This window comes from Bos grunniens, chromosome 26 (assembly GCF_055505025.1).
Source record: "Bos grunniens cultivar Pamir isolate PY7600 chromosome 26, Bosgru_T2T1.0, whole genome shotgun sequence".
Lineage (NCBI taxonomy): Eukaryota > Metazoa > Chordata > Mammalia > Artiodactyla > Bovidae > Bos > Bos grunniens.
Genome location: NC_141190.1, coordinates 26,835,668 through 26,851,745, shown reverse-complemented (window position 1 = coordinate 26,851,745; position 16,078 = coordinate 26,835,668). Strand labels below are relative to the sequence as shown.

General features: G+C 39.4%; 1 long non-coding RNA gene across 1 annotated transcript in view; it reads left to right on the top strand.

Moving 5' to 3' along the window:
* LOC147344293 (uncharacterized) overlaps positions 1-16,078 on the top strand; it is a 416,497-nt gene that overhangs the window by 391,866 nt on the left and 8,553 nt on the right. The window contains exon 4 of the long non-coding RNA XR_015155382.1: positions 14,552-14,652. This is a non-coding gene — a long non-coding RNA (uncharacterized LOC147344293). The remainder of the gene's footprint in view (positions 1-14,551; positions 14,653-16,078) is intronic.

Below are 16,078 nucleotides of genomic sequence, written 5' to 3'. Positions count from 1 at the left end.
TCCTTTATCCTCAGAGCCAACTTCGCCAGTTCTATGACTGACAACTCATGCATCCAAGTAAGAGAACTTGTTCCCTGTGCTATTCATACAGACACTTAGATTAAATAAACACATTTATTGCATAAATATTAGATTTATGTGGGGTCATGCGAATTTTTTGTGTGTAACTAAGGCTATAGGTTCAAAATTCAAAAATACTACTTTCCCAATACTAAAAATTAAATTAGCAGGAGCAAGTGCATGAGTATAACCCAATACCACCTCCAAAAATTGCCTTAAAATCCATAGGACGGAAGAGACTCTTGATTCCACGTATGTGAGAAAACATGGCATTTATAAGCAGAGGAGAAATTGGACTTTATTGTAAGAATTAGCCATTTGGAAAATAGTACTGATGCTTTATTAAGGGTTATGACATTTGTCCAAAGACATGTTTTGAATAAAAAGAAATTTAGTTCACAAAAGTGTAGTGTTCAAAATTTATGAAAAGGTTACAATATTTGTTTCAAAGGAATGGCAACCCATTCCAGTATTCTTGCCTGGAAAATTCCATGGACAGCAGAGCCTGGCAGTCCATGGGGTCACACAGAGTCAGACACAACTGAGCATGCACACCTGACCTTAAGGATTTCCTTGTAAACTGAGATTTTGGACTCTGACATTATGAACCTGGAGTTGTATTCTGGAACTGTATTGGCTAGAGAGGCAGATTTTTTTCTGTAGCATGTGTGTGTGTGCGTGTTTAGCAATCTAATATTCGCTTACGTTCATCATTGTTTATTTGTATTATCTGAGGGTAACAATGCTTCCCAGGTGGCACTAGTGGTAAAAAATTCACCTGCCAATGCAGGAAGCACAGGAGATGTGGGTTTGATCCCTGAGGTGGGAAGATTACCTGGAGGAGGGCGAGGCAACCCATTCTAGTATTCTTGCCTGGAGAATCCCAGGGACAGAGGATGCGGGTGGGCTACAACCCATAAAGTCACAAAGTCAACATGCCACAGAAAGTTTTCCTTCCCAATCCAGCTGTAAGCACTTTTAATGTCCTCAACCACCCCTTGTTCTCTTTGGTTGCTGTTAGAACCTCAAGTTGGTGCTACCAGTCAATGGGCATCCATTCCCTGGGGAGTTCAGGACATGTTTGCTGTCAGAAACCTGTGGTTCACAAGTATAACATGTTTTCCTAAGCTTTGTGTATGGTTTTATGAGAGACAGGAAGTTAAGGAGGGTGTTGGCAGAGTCTAGTGATTTGGAGATCCCTAGTTTGGAGAAGACAATGGCAACCCACTCCAGTACTCTTGCCTGGAAAATCCCATGGGTGGAGGAGCCTGGTGGGCTGCAGTCCATGGGGTCGCGAAGAGTCTGACACAACTGAGCGACTTCACTTTCACTTTTCACTTTCATGCATTGGAGAAGAAAATGGCAACCCATTCCAATGTTCTTGCCTGGAGAATCCCAGGGACAGGGGAGCCTGGTGGGCTGCCGTCTATGGGGTCGCATGGAGTGTGACACAACTGGAGCAATGCAGCAGCAGCAGCAGCAGCAGCAGTTCTATGATTGAGAATGTATCAGTTAAAGAGGGCCCTCAGGGCATTTTGTGGCTCCGATTAGTCTGGATTTTCTGCCCTATCATAATATATTTTCTACTTTAATTTTAAAGACCCAATTGAATCTATTTCTGTTTTTCCTGTTTAGAAATTGTCCGCAGTTTGTATTTCATCTTGATGTTAACTTTCTGTCATCAAACAAATATGTAATTGTACTTTGTTGAAAGCTATGGTCTTTGGTGACCTGAATTTTGCTCTGGATCCTAGTAACATGTTTTTGGAGAAGGAAATGACAACCCACTCAAGTGTTCTTGCCTGGGGAATCCCAGGGACGGGGGAGCCTGGTGGGCTGCCATCTATGGGGTCGCACGGAGTCGGACACAACTGAATCGACTTAGCAGCAACAGCAGCAGCAGAGGACAGAATCATGTCAATGACATAATCAGGCAATTTAAGGTAAATTGATTTCTCATCCTTGATCTGAGCCTTGGTACCAGTACCACTGTTTTCTTTTATAGAGAGAGGCTGCTTCACTGAACTTGATCTTTTCTTCAGGATTTTCTAAAATTCCTGTAGGCGGACTCATCAGAATCAGTGAAGATTTTGATTAGGAGGCACAAGCATTCCACTCCCATTTTATTATTAATACATTTGTTATAGAAGTCATTGAAACGGTGGATGGAAACACACATGGCATCCATTTGTTCGTACAATTTTTAATAGGAAACCAAGAAACCAAGTTCCTGGGTTTAGTCTTAAAAAAATACCACAAAAAAGATGGCAGGTAATCTTTTATTATCTGCTTGATATCTCTACAAATCACCTTTGCTTCTAGAGCTCAGAGATATGCCTAACATTGCTCTGAATTTCCATGTCCACGACAGAGGTGAAAGCGCAGGAAAACAGCAAGCTGAGAAATATTGACTTGAGTGAGACTAGTGTTATCTCAATTGCTTTCTCCTAGCTGCTGGGTTTTAGGTGATGACATAAAAAAAAAAAATAACCAAAATCAGAAGGGCCACTTTTGGCAAACAGCACTCGTGCAGGAATAGGAACTGAACCATTATAGCTATAGTAATAGCAAGTGAGGCTTTTGCTTGTTTGGCCACACAGCTTGCAAGATTTTAATGGCCTGATGAGGGATCAAACCCATTCCCTGCATTGGAAGCACAGAGTCTTAACCAATGGACCACCAGGGAAATCCCATAAGGTTTCTTATATTATGCCCCAGGGCAGGATTTTCTTCATTCCTCTGGGAAACAGTATCTATAGGGAACCATGAGAATTTTACTCCAAGTCTAGTTAGAGCCCACCTCATATTCTTGAGCCATCTGAAAAGATGATAACTGGGAAAACATAAAAATGTCCTAATCTAAATTGAAGGCACTCTGAAAAACTCTGGATTTGTGTAGAATGCAGAAACATGAAAAAAATCCCATCTCTGTCACACACACATTTCTTGGGAACTTTGTGTGAAGGGATGCTAATAACATCTTCATATCATCAGAATTCAGAATTCCATCCTGATTTACAACTTTACATACTGAAAAGTTCAGTCTTCCCCTGTGATCTGATTTAAGATGCAGAAAATGCAAACCTGGTCATATTCAAGTGGTTAAACCTCAATGATTTCCTATACAAACCTCATCCATCAAGCATGGCTTCCTATCTTAGCAAAAAAGTGGCAAAATTTGGAAAACAAGCTAGGGTGGGTAAATTAATTTTGTTGATGATGTAGAGTTGCAAAGACTCTTCTCCTTTTCTTTAATCCTGTAACACCCAAGTTTATACCTCATTCTCATGTATATCACCACCCTAACAGAGAAAAAAAGAATAAACTTCTGTCTTCATTCTACACACAGTTAAAATTAGAAATGCTGTTGCTATTTAGTTGCTAAGTCATATCCTACTCTTTTTGTGACCCTGTGGACTGTAGCCCACAGGTTCCTCTGTCCAAGAGATTTCTCAGGCAAGAATATTGTAGTGGTTGGCCATTTCCTTCTCCAGGTGATCTTCCCCACCCAAGGATTGAACCCGTGTCTCCTACATTAGCAGATGTATTCTTTACCACCGAATCACCATGTGCTCAGTTGCTAAGCCATGTCCAACTCATTGCAACCCTGTGGGCTGTAGCCCGCCAGGTTCCTCTGTCCGTGGGATTCTCCAGGCAAGAATACTGGAGTGGTTTGCCATTTCTTTCTCCAGGGGATCTTCCCCACCCAGGGATCAAACCCACGTTTCCTACTTTGGCAGATGGGTTCTTTACCAGCAGCACCACACGGGAAGCCCACTGAACCACCAAGGAAGCCCCCAAATTAGAGATTGCTGTTGGTCAGTCTCTCAGTCATGTCCAACTCTTTGCAGTCCCATGGACCGCAGCACGCCCGGCTTCCCTGTCCTTCACTATCTCCCAAAGTTTGCTCAAACTCATGTCCATTGAGTAGATGATGCCATTCAACCATCTAGTCCACTGTCACCCCTACCCTCAATCTTTCCCAGCATCAGGTTCTTTTTCAATGTGTCGGCTCTTTACATCAGTTTTTCCAATGAATATTCAGGGTGCATTTCCTTTAGGATTGGTTGGTTTGATCTCCGTGCTGTCCAAGGAACTCTCAGGAGTCTTCTTCAACACCACAATTCAAACACATCTGTCCTTCAGCACTGAGCTTTTCTTATGGTCCACACTAATGTCAGTACATGACTACTAGAAAAACCATAGCTTTGACTACATGCACTTTTTTAGGCAAAACTTCTGAAAGAGATGGGAATACCAGACCACCTGATCTGCCTCTTGAGAAATTTGTATGCAGGTCAGGAAGCAACAGTTAGAACTGGACATGGAACAACAGACTGGTTCCAAATAGGAAAAGGAGTTCGTCAAGGCTGTATATTGTCACCCTGCTTATTTAACTTATATGCAGAGTACATCATCAGAAACGCTGGACTGGAAGAACACAAACTGGAATCAAGATTGCCAGGAGAAATATCAATAACCTCAGATATGCAGATGACACCACCCTTATGGCAGAAAGTGAAGAGGAACTCAAAAGCCTCTTGATGAAAGTGAAAGTGGAGAGTGAAAAAGGTGGCTTAAAGCTCAACATTCAGAAAACGAAGATCATGGCATCTGGTCCCACCACTTCATGGGAAATAGATGGGGAAACAGTGTCAGACTTTATTTTTCTGGGCTCCAAAATCACTGCAGATGGTGACTGCAGCCATGAAATTAAAAGACGCTTACTCCTTGGAAGGAAAATTATGACCAACCTAGATAGCATATTCAAAAGCAGAGACATTACTTTGCCAACAAAGGTCCATCTAGTCAAGGCTATGGTTTTTCCAGTGGTCATGTATGGATGTGAGAGTTGGGCTGTGAAGAAGGCTGAGCGCCGAAGAACTGATGCTTTTGAACTGTGGTGTTGGAGAAGACTCTTGAGAGTCCCTTGGACTGCAAGGAGATCCAACCAGTCCATTCTGAAGGAGATCAGCCCTGGGATTTCTTTGGAAGGAATGATGCTAAAGCTGAAACTCCAGTACTTTGGCCACCTCATGCGAAGAGTTGACTCATTGGAAAAGACTCTGATGCTGGGAGGGATTGGGGGCAGGAGGAGAAGGAGATGACAGAGGATGAGATGGGTGGATGGCATCACTGACTTGATGAACGCGAGTCTGAGTGAACTCCGGGAGTTGGTGATGGACAGGGAGGCCTAGCGTGCTGCGATTCATGGGGTCGCAAAGAGTCGGACACGACTGAGCAACTGATCTGATCTGATCTGATCTGATGTCTCACTTTAATATGTTGTCTAGGTTTGTCATAGCTTTTCTTCCATGAACAAGTGCCTTTTAATTATGTGATTGCAGTCACCATCAACAATGATTTCAGAGCCCAAGGAAATAAAGTCTCACTAGTTTCACTTTTCCCCCATTTATTTGCCATGAAGTGATGGGACCAGATGCCATAATCTTCATTTTTTGAATGTTGAGTTTTAAGCCAACTTTTTCTCTCTCCTCTTTCAATTTCATCAAGAGGTACTTTAGTTCCTCTTCTGTTTCTGCCATAAGGGTGCTGTCATCTGCATATCTGAGGTTATTAATTTATCCTGGAAATCTTGATTCCAGCTTGTGCTTCATCCAGCCCAGGATTTCACATGATATTTTTTTGGGCTCCAAAATCACTGCAAATGGTTATTGCAGCCATGAAATTAAAAGATGCTTACTCCTTGGAAGGAAAGTTATGACCAACCTAGACAACATATTAAAAAGCAGAGACATTACTTTGCCAACAAAGGTCCATCTAGTCAAGGCTATGGTTTTTCCAGTAGTCATGTATGGATATGAGAGTTGGACTATAAAGAAAGCTGAGCACCAAAGAATTGATGCTTTTGAACTGTGGTGTTGGAGAAGACTCTTGAGAGTCCCTTGGACTGCAAGGAGATCCAACCAGTCCATCCTAAAGGAGATCAGTCCTGACTATTCATTGGAAGGACTGATGTTGAAGCTGAAACTCCAATACTTTGGCCACCTGATGTGAAGAACTGACTCATTGGAAAAGACCCTGATGCTAGGATGGATTGAAGGCAGGAGGAGAAGGGGACAACAGAGGATGAGATGGTTAGATGGCATCATCGACTCTATGGACATGAGTTTGAGTATACCCCAGGAGTTGGTGATGGACAGGGAAGCCTGGTGTGCTTAAGTCCATGGGGTCACAAAGAGTCAGACACAACTGAGCAACTGAACTGAATTGACATAGCCAAAGGCTTTAGTGTCATCAATGAAGCAGAAGTAGATGTTTTTCTGGAAACCTCTGGCTTTTTCTGTGATCCTACAGATGTTGAAAATTTGATCTGTGGTTCCTCTGCCTTTTCTAAATCCAGCGTGAACATCTGGAACTTCATGGTTCATGTACTGTTGAAGCCTGGCTTGGAGAATTTTGAGCGTTACTCTGCTAGCATGTGAGATGAATGCAATTGTGCAGTAGTTTGAACATTCTTTGGCATTGCCTTTATTTGGGATTGGAATGAAAATTGACCTTTGCCAGGCCTGTGGCCACTGCTGAGTTTTCCAAATTTGCTGTCATGTTGAGTACAGCACTTTCACAGCATCATCTTTTAGGATTTGAAATAGCTCAACTGGAATTCCATCACCTCCACTATCTTTGTTTGTAGTGATGCTTCCTAAGGCCCACTTGACTTCACATTCCAGGATGTCCGGCTCTAGGTAAGTGATCAAATCATCGTGGCTATCTGGGTCATTTAAATCTCTTTTGTGTAGTTCTTCTGTGTATTCTTGCCACCTCTTCTTAATACTGTCTGCTTCTGTTAGGGCCATACCATTTCTTTCCTTTATTGTGCCCATCTTTTCATGAAATGTTCCCTTGGTATCTCTAGTTTTCTTGAAGTGATCTCTAGTCTTTCCCATTCTATTGTTTTCTTCTATTTTGTTACTTTGATCACTTAGGAAGGCTTTCTTACCTCTCCTTGCTATTCTTCAAGCTCTGCCTCTAGATTGGTGTATCTTTCATTTTCTCCTTTGCCTTTCACTTCTCTTCCTTTCTCAGCTCTTTGTAAGGTCTCCTCAGACAACCATTTTGCCTTTTTGCATTTTTTTCCCTTGGGCATGTTTTTGATCACAGCCTCCTCTACAATGTTATGAACCTCTGTCCATAGTTTTTCAGGCACTCTGTCTATGAAATCTAATCCCTTGAATCTATTTGTCACTTCTACTGAATAATTGTAAGGGATTTGATTCAGGCTGTACCTGAATGATCTAGTAGTTTTCCCTACTTTCTTCAGTATAAATCTGAATTTTGAAATAAGAAGTTCACTATCTGAGCCACAGTCAGCTCTGGTTTTGTTTTTGCTGACTGTATAGAGCTTCTCCAATTTTGGCTGCAGAGAGTATAATCAATCTGATTTTGGTATTGACCATCTGGTGATGTCCATGTGTAGAGACATCTCTTGTGTTATTATTGCTGTTCCCTATTGTTAATGACTAATATTCCTATGATACACTTGATACAACTAATGGGCCATATCAATACAACTAATATTGTTATATTATTAGTATTTAACACTTACAGATTATTTATATTTCCCTCATTTTATGACCTTGTTCTGTTTTAGGATAGTTGTCATGTCTCCTTTGCCACCTCTTGCCTGAGACCATTTCTCAGGTTTTTCACGTGCTTAATTACTTTTGACAGTTTTGAGAAGCACTGTTCAGGTGTTTTGGCCAATGGTCCTCTGCTGGAATTTGACATTTTTCATCACAATTAGGCTGTGGTTATTATAGGCACTTCTTTGATGAAAACCTCAGAGGCATGTGCCATTTCATAACATTATATCAAGGATACACACTACCAACATCACTGTTGATGGTGATATTGAGAACATGGATAACGTAGTATTATTTGAATTTCTCCACTGTAAAGTGGCTCATTTTTGCCCCTTTCCTAAACTGTTTGGAACTGTGTCAGTATGCACAGTTCACGCTTGAAGAATGGAGAGTTTTCTCCATCCCCTTTATGGTTGAGAATCTTTATAAATCATGCAAAATTATCCTGCATGGGAAATCTGTCTTTCACCATTTATTTATTCAATCATTTATAGGTATTACGGTGGACTCAAGGGTATTTATTTTATACCTTGATTAGTAATCCAATACTACTTTATGGATTTTGTTGTTAAAATTATTCTAGTTTTTTTCATTGGAAACTCTTTTAGTTGGCTCTTGGCTCCCTTTGACATACCCCCATCGAAGTTGAATTTTTGTTGTTGTTCAGTTGCTAAGTTGTGTCTGGCTGTTTTCAACCCCAAGGACTGCAGCATGCCAGGCTTCCCTGTCCTTCACTATCACCTGGAATTTTCTCAAACTCATGTACACTGAGTTGGTAATGCTATCCAACCATCTCATCCTCTGTTGTCTCCTTCTCCTCCTGCCATCAATCTTTCCCAGCATCAGTGTCTTTTCCAATGATTTGGCTCTTTGCATCAGGTTGCCAAAATATTGGAGTTTCAGCATAAGTCCTTCTAATGAATATTCAGGGTCCATTTCCTTTAGGATTGACTGATTTGATCTCTCTCTCTCTCTCTTTTTTTTTTTTTTTTTGGCACTTGCTTACTTTCTGGTACTATAAAGTGCTCCAGCTCATCTTTTATTAATCTATTTCCCACTCCAGTGCAAGAATCAGACGTTTCTCCAAGAAGCCATTTTTCCATTTCTTAGAGTCTTATATTTGAAACCGAGATCTGGATGCCAGGTGTGCTTTTGTTAGTTTGTAATCCATTAGAGAACAAGGAATGTAAAGAAATTTAAAAGGACCAAATCAAAGTGGAAGGTAGCCTTTTCTATGTAAGAGAGAAGTTTACCACTTTCTGCTGAAGGCAGTTGTCAGATCTTGGCTTAGATGGGCAAAGTATTCTGCTGAGGCATTTTTTGACTGTGTATGAGTTGTCCCACAGAATTGAACCTATAAACTAAATACAGGGCTATTTTCCTGCCTGTTGACTTGATTCTTTCCAAGAGATTTGTGCTTAATATTGGACAGTGAAGGAAACTAGGGACATCATTTCAGATCTTGTAGATGTTAAATGAACTATAAGGTTTTTATGAATAAATTCATGTCCATAAGTTTAATACTTTTGATGAAGTTGATATTTTGTCTTGCAAAAATGAAACTTAATGAAAGCTAAAGAGAAAAAAATTGAGAAAAATGTATTGCCCTATTTGTATTCAAAATAATAAACTTACAATTTAAAAACATCTCACAAAAAGACTTCAAGCCCCAGTATCTTTATGAGGAACAAAATATTTAGGGAAGGAAAAAGTGCTTTCAGATAAAAGAGAAAACAGTAAGTTTTTCTCATCTAATAAACTGTCGCAGTTCATCATAACACCACCAAAATAATACACAGTGAGAAAAGAAAAAATTATCTCTCAAGAGCATGAACTCAAAAATTTAAACAGAATATTAGCATATTGAATCTTGTCATATATGATACCATCAAGAGGAGTTTAGTCCAGTTAAGATAAACTGATTTAGTAATCGATAATTTATTACTAAAAATATATTTTTCTCAACAATAAAGATAAATAGAGTTAAACAAGTACACATGGTAAACCTTTTCAACATGGCTGAAAACTTCCTTAATTTGATAAGGTTTCAATACAAAGGCATCAGATATTAGGATTCTTCAGAGCTAAATAGGGCTTCCCAGGTGGTGTTAGTGATAAAGCACCTGACTACCAATGCAGGAGACGTAAGAGGTGGGGGTTGGATCCCTGGATCAGAAGATCCCCTGGAGGAGGGCATAACAACTCCAATATTCTTGCCTGGAGAATCTCCTGGACAGAGGAGGCTGGCAGGTTATAGTCCACAGGGCTGCAAAGAGTCAGACGCAACTGAAGTGACTTAGCACAGCACAACAGCACAGCTAAATGATTTATTAAACCCTGTCCCTTGACTTTGGGGAAAAGACAGGGTGTCTCCATTTTTGACTGGCTTCATTCATTTGGCAGAATACTTTTGAGATTCATGGACATTGTTTTAGGCGTCAATAATTCATTCCTTTTATTGGTGAGTGCTAGTCTATTGTATGAATATGGCAAAATTAGATTATATATTCACCAGTTGATGGGCATTTGGATTTGTTTCATTTTTTACTACTATGAATATAGCTGCTATATGCTTTTTCAAATAATCTTTGTATGGAAATGTTTCAGTTCTCTTAGGTAAATATCTAGTGGTGAAATTGCTAGGCAGCATTGTGCTTATTTAACTTTATCAGAAACTGACAAACTCTTCCAAAATGGCTGTACTATTTTATTTGAGAATTTGTTTCTTTCTTGAAATAAGAATTTAGTTCTGTTCATTTCTCAGGAAGCTGATTTAGCAGTATTCCATAAATTTTGATACATTGTATGTTTATTTTCACTCAGTTGAAAATATTTACTAATTTCCCTTGAGATTTTTCTCTTTGCCCATGGATTATTTAGGCATATCTTGTTTAGTTCACATTTCTTTTGAGATTTATCTCTAATCTTTAATTTATTGGTTTATACTTTAATTCCATTATAGTCAACGGACATGCTTTGTATGATTTCAATTCTTTTATATTGTTAGGGTTTGTTTTATAAACCAGGTTAGAGTTGTCTTGGTTAATGTTGCACACACACTTAAAAACGATGTGTATTTTGCTGTTTGGAGGGGGGTAGATATTCTACAAATATCAGTTCAGTTCAGCCGCTCAGTCTAGTCCGACTTTTTGCAACCTCATGAACCACAGCACGCCAGGCCTCCCTGTTCATCACCACCTCCCGGAGTTCACCCAAACCCCTGTCCACTGAGTCAGTGATGCCATCCAACCATCTCATCCTCTGTCGTCCCCTTCTCCTCCTGCCCTCAATCTTTCCCAGCATCAGGGTCTTTTCAAATGAGTCAGCTCTTCGCATCAGGTGGCCAAAGTATTGGAGTTTCAGCTTAAACATCAGTCCTACCAATGAACACCCAGGACTGATCTCCTTTAGGATGGACTGGTTGGATCTCCTTGCAGTTCAAGGGACTCTCAAAAATCTTCTCCAACACTACAGTTCAAAAGCATTAATTCTTATATGCTCAGCTTTCTTTATAGTCCAACTCTCACATCCATACATGACTACTGGAAAAACCATAGCCTTAACTAGATGGACCTTTGTTGGCAAAGTAATGTCTCTGCTTTTTAGTATGCTATCTAGGTTGGTCATAACTTTCCTTAGAACTCATCAGTTGATGATGTTCAGTTCTTTTGTATCTTCGCTGATTTTGTCTACTAGTTCCATTTATCGTGAATAAAAATTCTACTGCTATAATCGGGAACTTTATTTTTATTGGCTTCCATGATAGCTCAGTTGGTCATGAATCTGCCTGCAATGTAGGAGATTTCAGTTCCTGGGTCAGGAAGATCAGCTGGAGAAGAGATAGACTGCTTACTCCAGTATTTTTGGGCTTCCATTGTGGTTCAACTGGTAAAGAATCCAGCAATACAGGAGACCTGGGTTCAATCCCTGGGTTGGGAAGCTCCTCTGGAGAAGAGAAAGGCTATTTACTCCAATATTCTGGCCTGGAGAACTCCATGCACTGGGTTTATAGTCATGGGGTTGCAAAGAGTCAGACAAAACTGAGTGACTTTCACTTTTCATTTTTACTTATTTTTACACTTCATTTCTTTCAGTTTTTACTTATTAAGTTCATGTCCATGTCCATGTCCATGTCCATGTATGGCTTCTTGGCATATTTAACTTTTTGTCTTTTTGTAGTGTAGTTTTTCTTAATTTCTGGTAACTTTCTTTGCTGTGAAGTCTACTTTAGTGTTAATATATTCACCCTGTTACAGGAAAAATGGGGTGTGAGAGGATGGTCATATTTCAGGTCCTGGATGAGTCTCTGGGAAGGGCTGCCAAGTGAGAATCTTTGGCTTCACACAGGGAAGAATTCAAGAGTGAGCCATAGTTAAGTCAAAGCAGGTTTACTTAGAGAGATATGCACTCCATAGACAGGATGTGGGCTATCTCAGAAGGCAAGAATAGCACCAACATATGGAATTGGTTAGTTCTTGTTGGCTGGGTAACTTCATAGGCTAATGAGCAGGAGTGTTATTCCAAGTATTTTGAGAAAGCCAGGAATTAGGCCACTGCCCATTTTGGGACCTTTTATGGTTAGCTTTGGAACTGTCATGGCACCTGTGGGTGTGCCACTTAGAAGGCTAATATATTATAATGAGTACATGAGGCTCAAGGTCTACTGGAAGTCGAATCTCCAGTCATCTTGATCTCAGTAGGTTCCAACTGGTATTTTTGGTATCCTGTTCTTAATGGTTGTGTCATTCTTTCAATGGTTGTGCCCTGCCCCCTTCCTTCTCGTCTCAGCCCTAGCTTTCTCTTGATTAGTGCTTGCATGGTAAATATTTTTCCATCCATTTAATTTTAAGCTGATATGAGTTTCTTATAGCTACCATGATGTGAGGTTGATTTTTAAAACCCATTTCATCAATCTGTCTTTCTGTTAGTGTATTAAGATTCAGTTCAGTTCAGTCGCTCTGTCGTGTCCGACTCTTTGCAACCCCATGAATCGCAGCACGTCAGGCCTCCCTGTCCATCACCAACTCCTGGAGTTCACTCAGACTCACGTCCGTCGAGTCAGTGATGCCATCCAGCCATCTCATCCTCTGTCGTCCCCTTCTCCTCCTGTCCTCAACATGACCACAGGAAAAACCATAGCCTTGACTAGACGGACCTTTGTTGACAAAGTAATGTCTCTGCTTTTGAATATGCTATCTAGGTTGGTCATAACTTTCCTTCCAAGGAGTAAGCGTCTTTTAATTTCATGGCTGCAGTCACCATCTGCAGTGATTTTGGAGCCCAGAAAAATAAAGTCTGACACTGTTTCCACTGTTTCCCCATCTATTTCCCATGTAAAGCCAAATAGTCCACAAACAACTATATGGGCTTGCATTCCTTTACTCCTCCCTCTCCAAAACTTTCCTTGTACTTTCCAGGTCCCCAGTATTCCACCTTCTCTCTCCTCTGGCCTGAAATGTGGAGCTTTAGACACTCTGCCTATCTTGCTTTTTCCATGACTGTGTACCATCAGGGGCATGGGAGAACAGAATAAGAAAAGCTCATGACTTCTGGACCATTGGGTAACAGGGCAAAAAACAACTGGGGTTCTTCGTTCTAAGCACTTTATTTGTGAACATGCATCATGAATCTTCAAGAGAGATTTGTAATATCCAGATTCAACTGGTTGCCCATAGAGCTCATTTTTAAATTTTAATGGCTTCCCTCTAAGCATTTCTTTGAGTGAGTGTTTCACAATGTAGGCTCTTATATCTTATTATATTTCATTCTTTGTTCAAGGAAATAATCTCTTTTTACCTTCAAACCCCCCTCACCATGACTGATTAGCATATATATATATATATATATATTTTTTTTTTTCACTAGATGAAAGCCTAAGCAGTCTCTATTAGATACTTACAAAGAGTTCAGAACATTAGTGCTTTGTCTAACATGGCCCTTTAAGGATAGTAATCTTTTTTTTTTTTTTTTTCAACCTCCTGAAAATGCAATCCACCCTGTTAAATTGGCCCCCATCCCAATCTTATTTTCTTCTATTGTCCAAAGTGAGTAATGAGTTGATAGGGCATTTATCAAGAATGTCTCATCTCTTGCTACTCCTGAATAGCTCCACCATGTGAACTGATTCTGTACCTATGACTCAAAATCAATTTGACAGGTAGAAGTTGCCTTCAAACTTTTGATGGGAATAAGAGGAGAAAAGGTGACCTGAATTTTTCTCCACCCTTTCAACATTTGTTGACAAAGAAATTTTTAAAGATTACAGAGTCTAGGATGGTGATTTTAGAGAAGGAAGGGGTTGAAATTTTATTTGATTTCATGATCAAACAAATTGACTAACTTGAATTGAATGCTAAGTTCTGAATGTAGGTAAGTCTGCTCTCATAAAATCCCAGTGTTCTGTCCACTTCAGATGTATTCAGAGCATGAACTCTTGTCACTTCGCGTGTTTTACTTTTGACAAGTGTAAGCCTTTTAGAAAGCTTTTAACTGAAATTATGTTAGGAAAGCCCACAGTGACAACAGTGAATTTGGGAAACTCATCTATCCTTTTTAAACAACTGACAGAATTGAGGGAAGGTTTTTGTTTGTTTGTTTTCTAAAACCCGTATTTGAGCTTTATAATCCATATTATTGACCAATTTCCAAATTTTAAAATGTCTTTCTGTGATTCTCTCTGCCAATGGTATTCATTTTTCAGTGATTGAGGAAAAATGTCAAATTATGCAGCAGAGTTCTTATTGTGGTTAAAACCTATGGTGTACTAAGTGTTTACTAAGTACCAGGGATAATTCTAAATATTGTACATGTATTGTTTTACACAATCATAACTATAGTTCTATGAAATTAACAGGAATGTTTTATTCTTTTCTGTCTTCTACCAACAGGAAGACTGAAATAACAAGAAAGTAATGAATTACTTTGTCCAAGGACAGAGATAGTAAGGGGCTAACCTAGGACTCAGACACACATAGCCTTTGTTCAGACTGTGAGTATTTAATTGTTCCCTGTACAGTATATGAATGAATGTAAAAGTATAGGCTCTGGAGTAAAAGTACCCCGGATTCCAGTCTCTACTCTGTATTAGTTTTGTGACCTTGAGTAAATTGTTCAATCTATTTAAACCTCAATGTCCTCATCTATAAATCAAGGGTAAGAAAGGTATACATCTCATAGGATCTTTGTAAAGATTAAAGATCTTTATGCATGTACTTGGTAAAATCAAGTAAACAATCAGTAATTGTTACCTGTTGTTCTGACACCTCCCACTATTATTTTTTCAGGAAATTTTCTCCAAATAAATTGGTTAGTTTCCCTATGGAAACTTCTGCTAAAGGCTTGCTGGAAAAAAAAAAAAAAATGTAGCAATACGGTAAAAGTTAAGTGTTTTGCAAGCCACACACAAGATTTCCTGCAAGAACACATTATTTTAAATCACTCTTGAATTTATCTTTCCTTTTTCAAAGGGGTAGCAGTTCAATAACATCATCATAAACTTCATCATCACCAACTATCATGTTCATGATCAATAAAGGCATAAAATAGTGCTTTTAAATATATGCTCTGATCAGCAAAGAAATAGCATCCCTGCTCTCTCTATTGACCACAGGGATAGCCTGCCTGCTAGAGTCTCCCTTCAGTTTTCTACCTCGTTTCAATCAGCTTCACAAAGTATAGCACCAAGTCAAGAATTTTACTTATGGGATGGATTATCTGATTTGTGAGAAGCAAATGTATGTGTTGACATAATTCATTAACAGGGCTTCCCAGGCGGCACTAGTGTTAAAGATCCAGACTGCCAGTGCAAGAGACATGAGATGCAAGTTCTATCCCTGGGTCAGTAAGATCCCCTGGAAGAGCACATGGCAACCCACTTCAGTATTCTTGTCTGGAGAATCACATGGACAGAGGAGCCTGATGGGCTACTCTATGGGTTCATGGGGTCTCAAAGAGTCAGACACGAATGAAATGATTTCGCATATGTGCACACGTAATTCAGTAACAGATACAAAGCAGATTTACCTCCATCAGAGCCCTGGGGAACTATAAATTCATAACAAATATTACTAAATTTTAGAATTTATTCATTGTATTTAATGTATGAAAAATGGCTAAACAAGTTCATAAATTCTGTTCATTTATCATATAGTTTCTGATTTTGGCTTTTTTTTTTTTTTGCATTCTAAGTACTTTTTAGAATAAATAGACTGATTCTTCTCTCTAAAATTCAGATTTAGTGGTAATATACTTAAACATTTTACCTAAATTGCAGGTTATTTGCTGATTTTACATGTGAACTTCCCTTGGTAGAATCCAGTAGAGTAACATATTTACATGTTACAGTAACATTATTTCATGTTACAGTCTCTGCCTATAATTGCCTTTACCCTTCAATACTTTAATGCAATACCTAC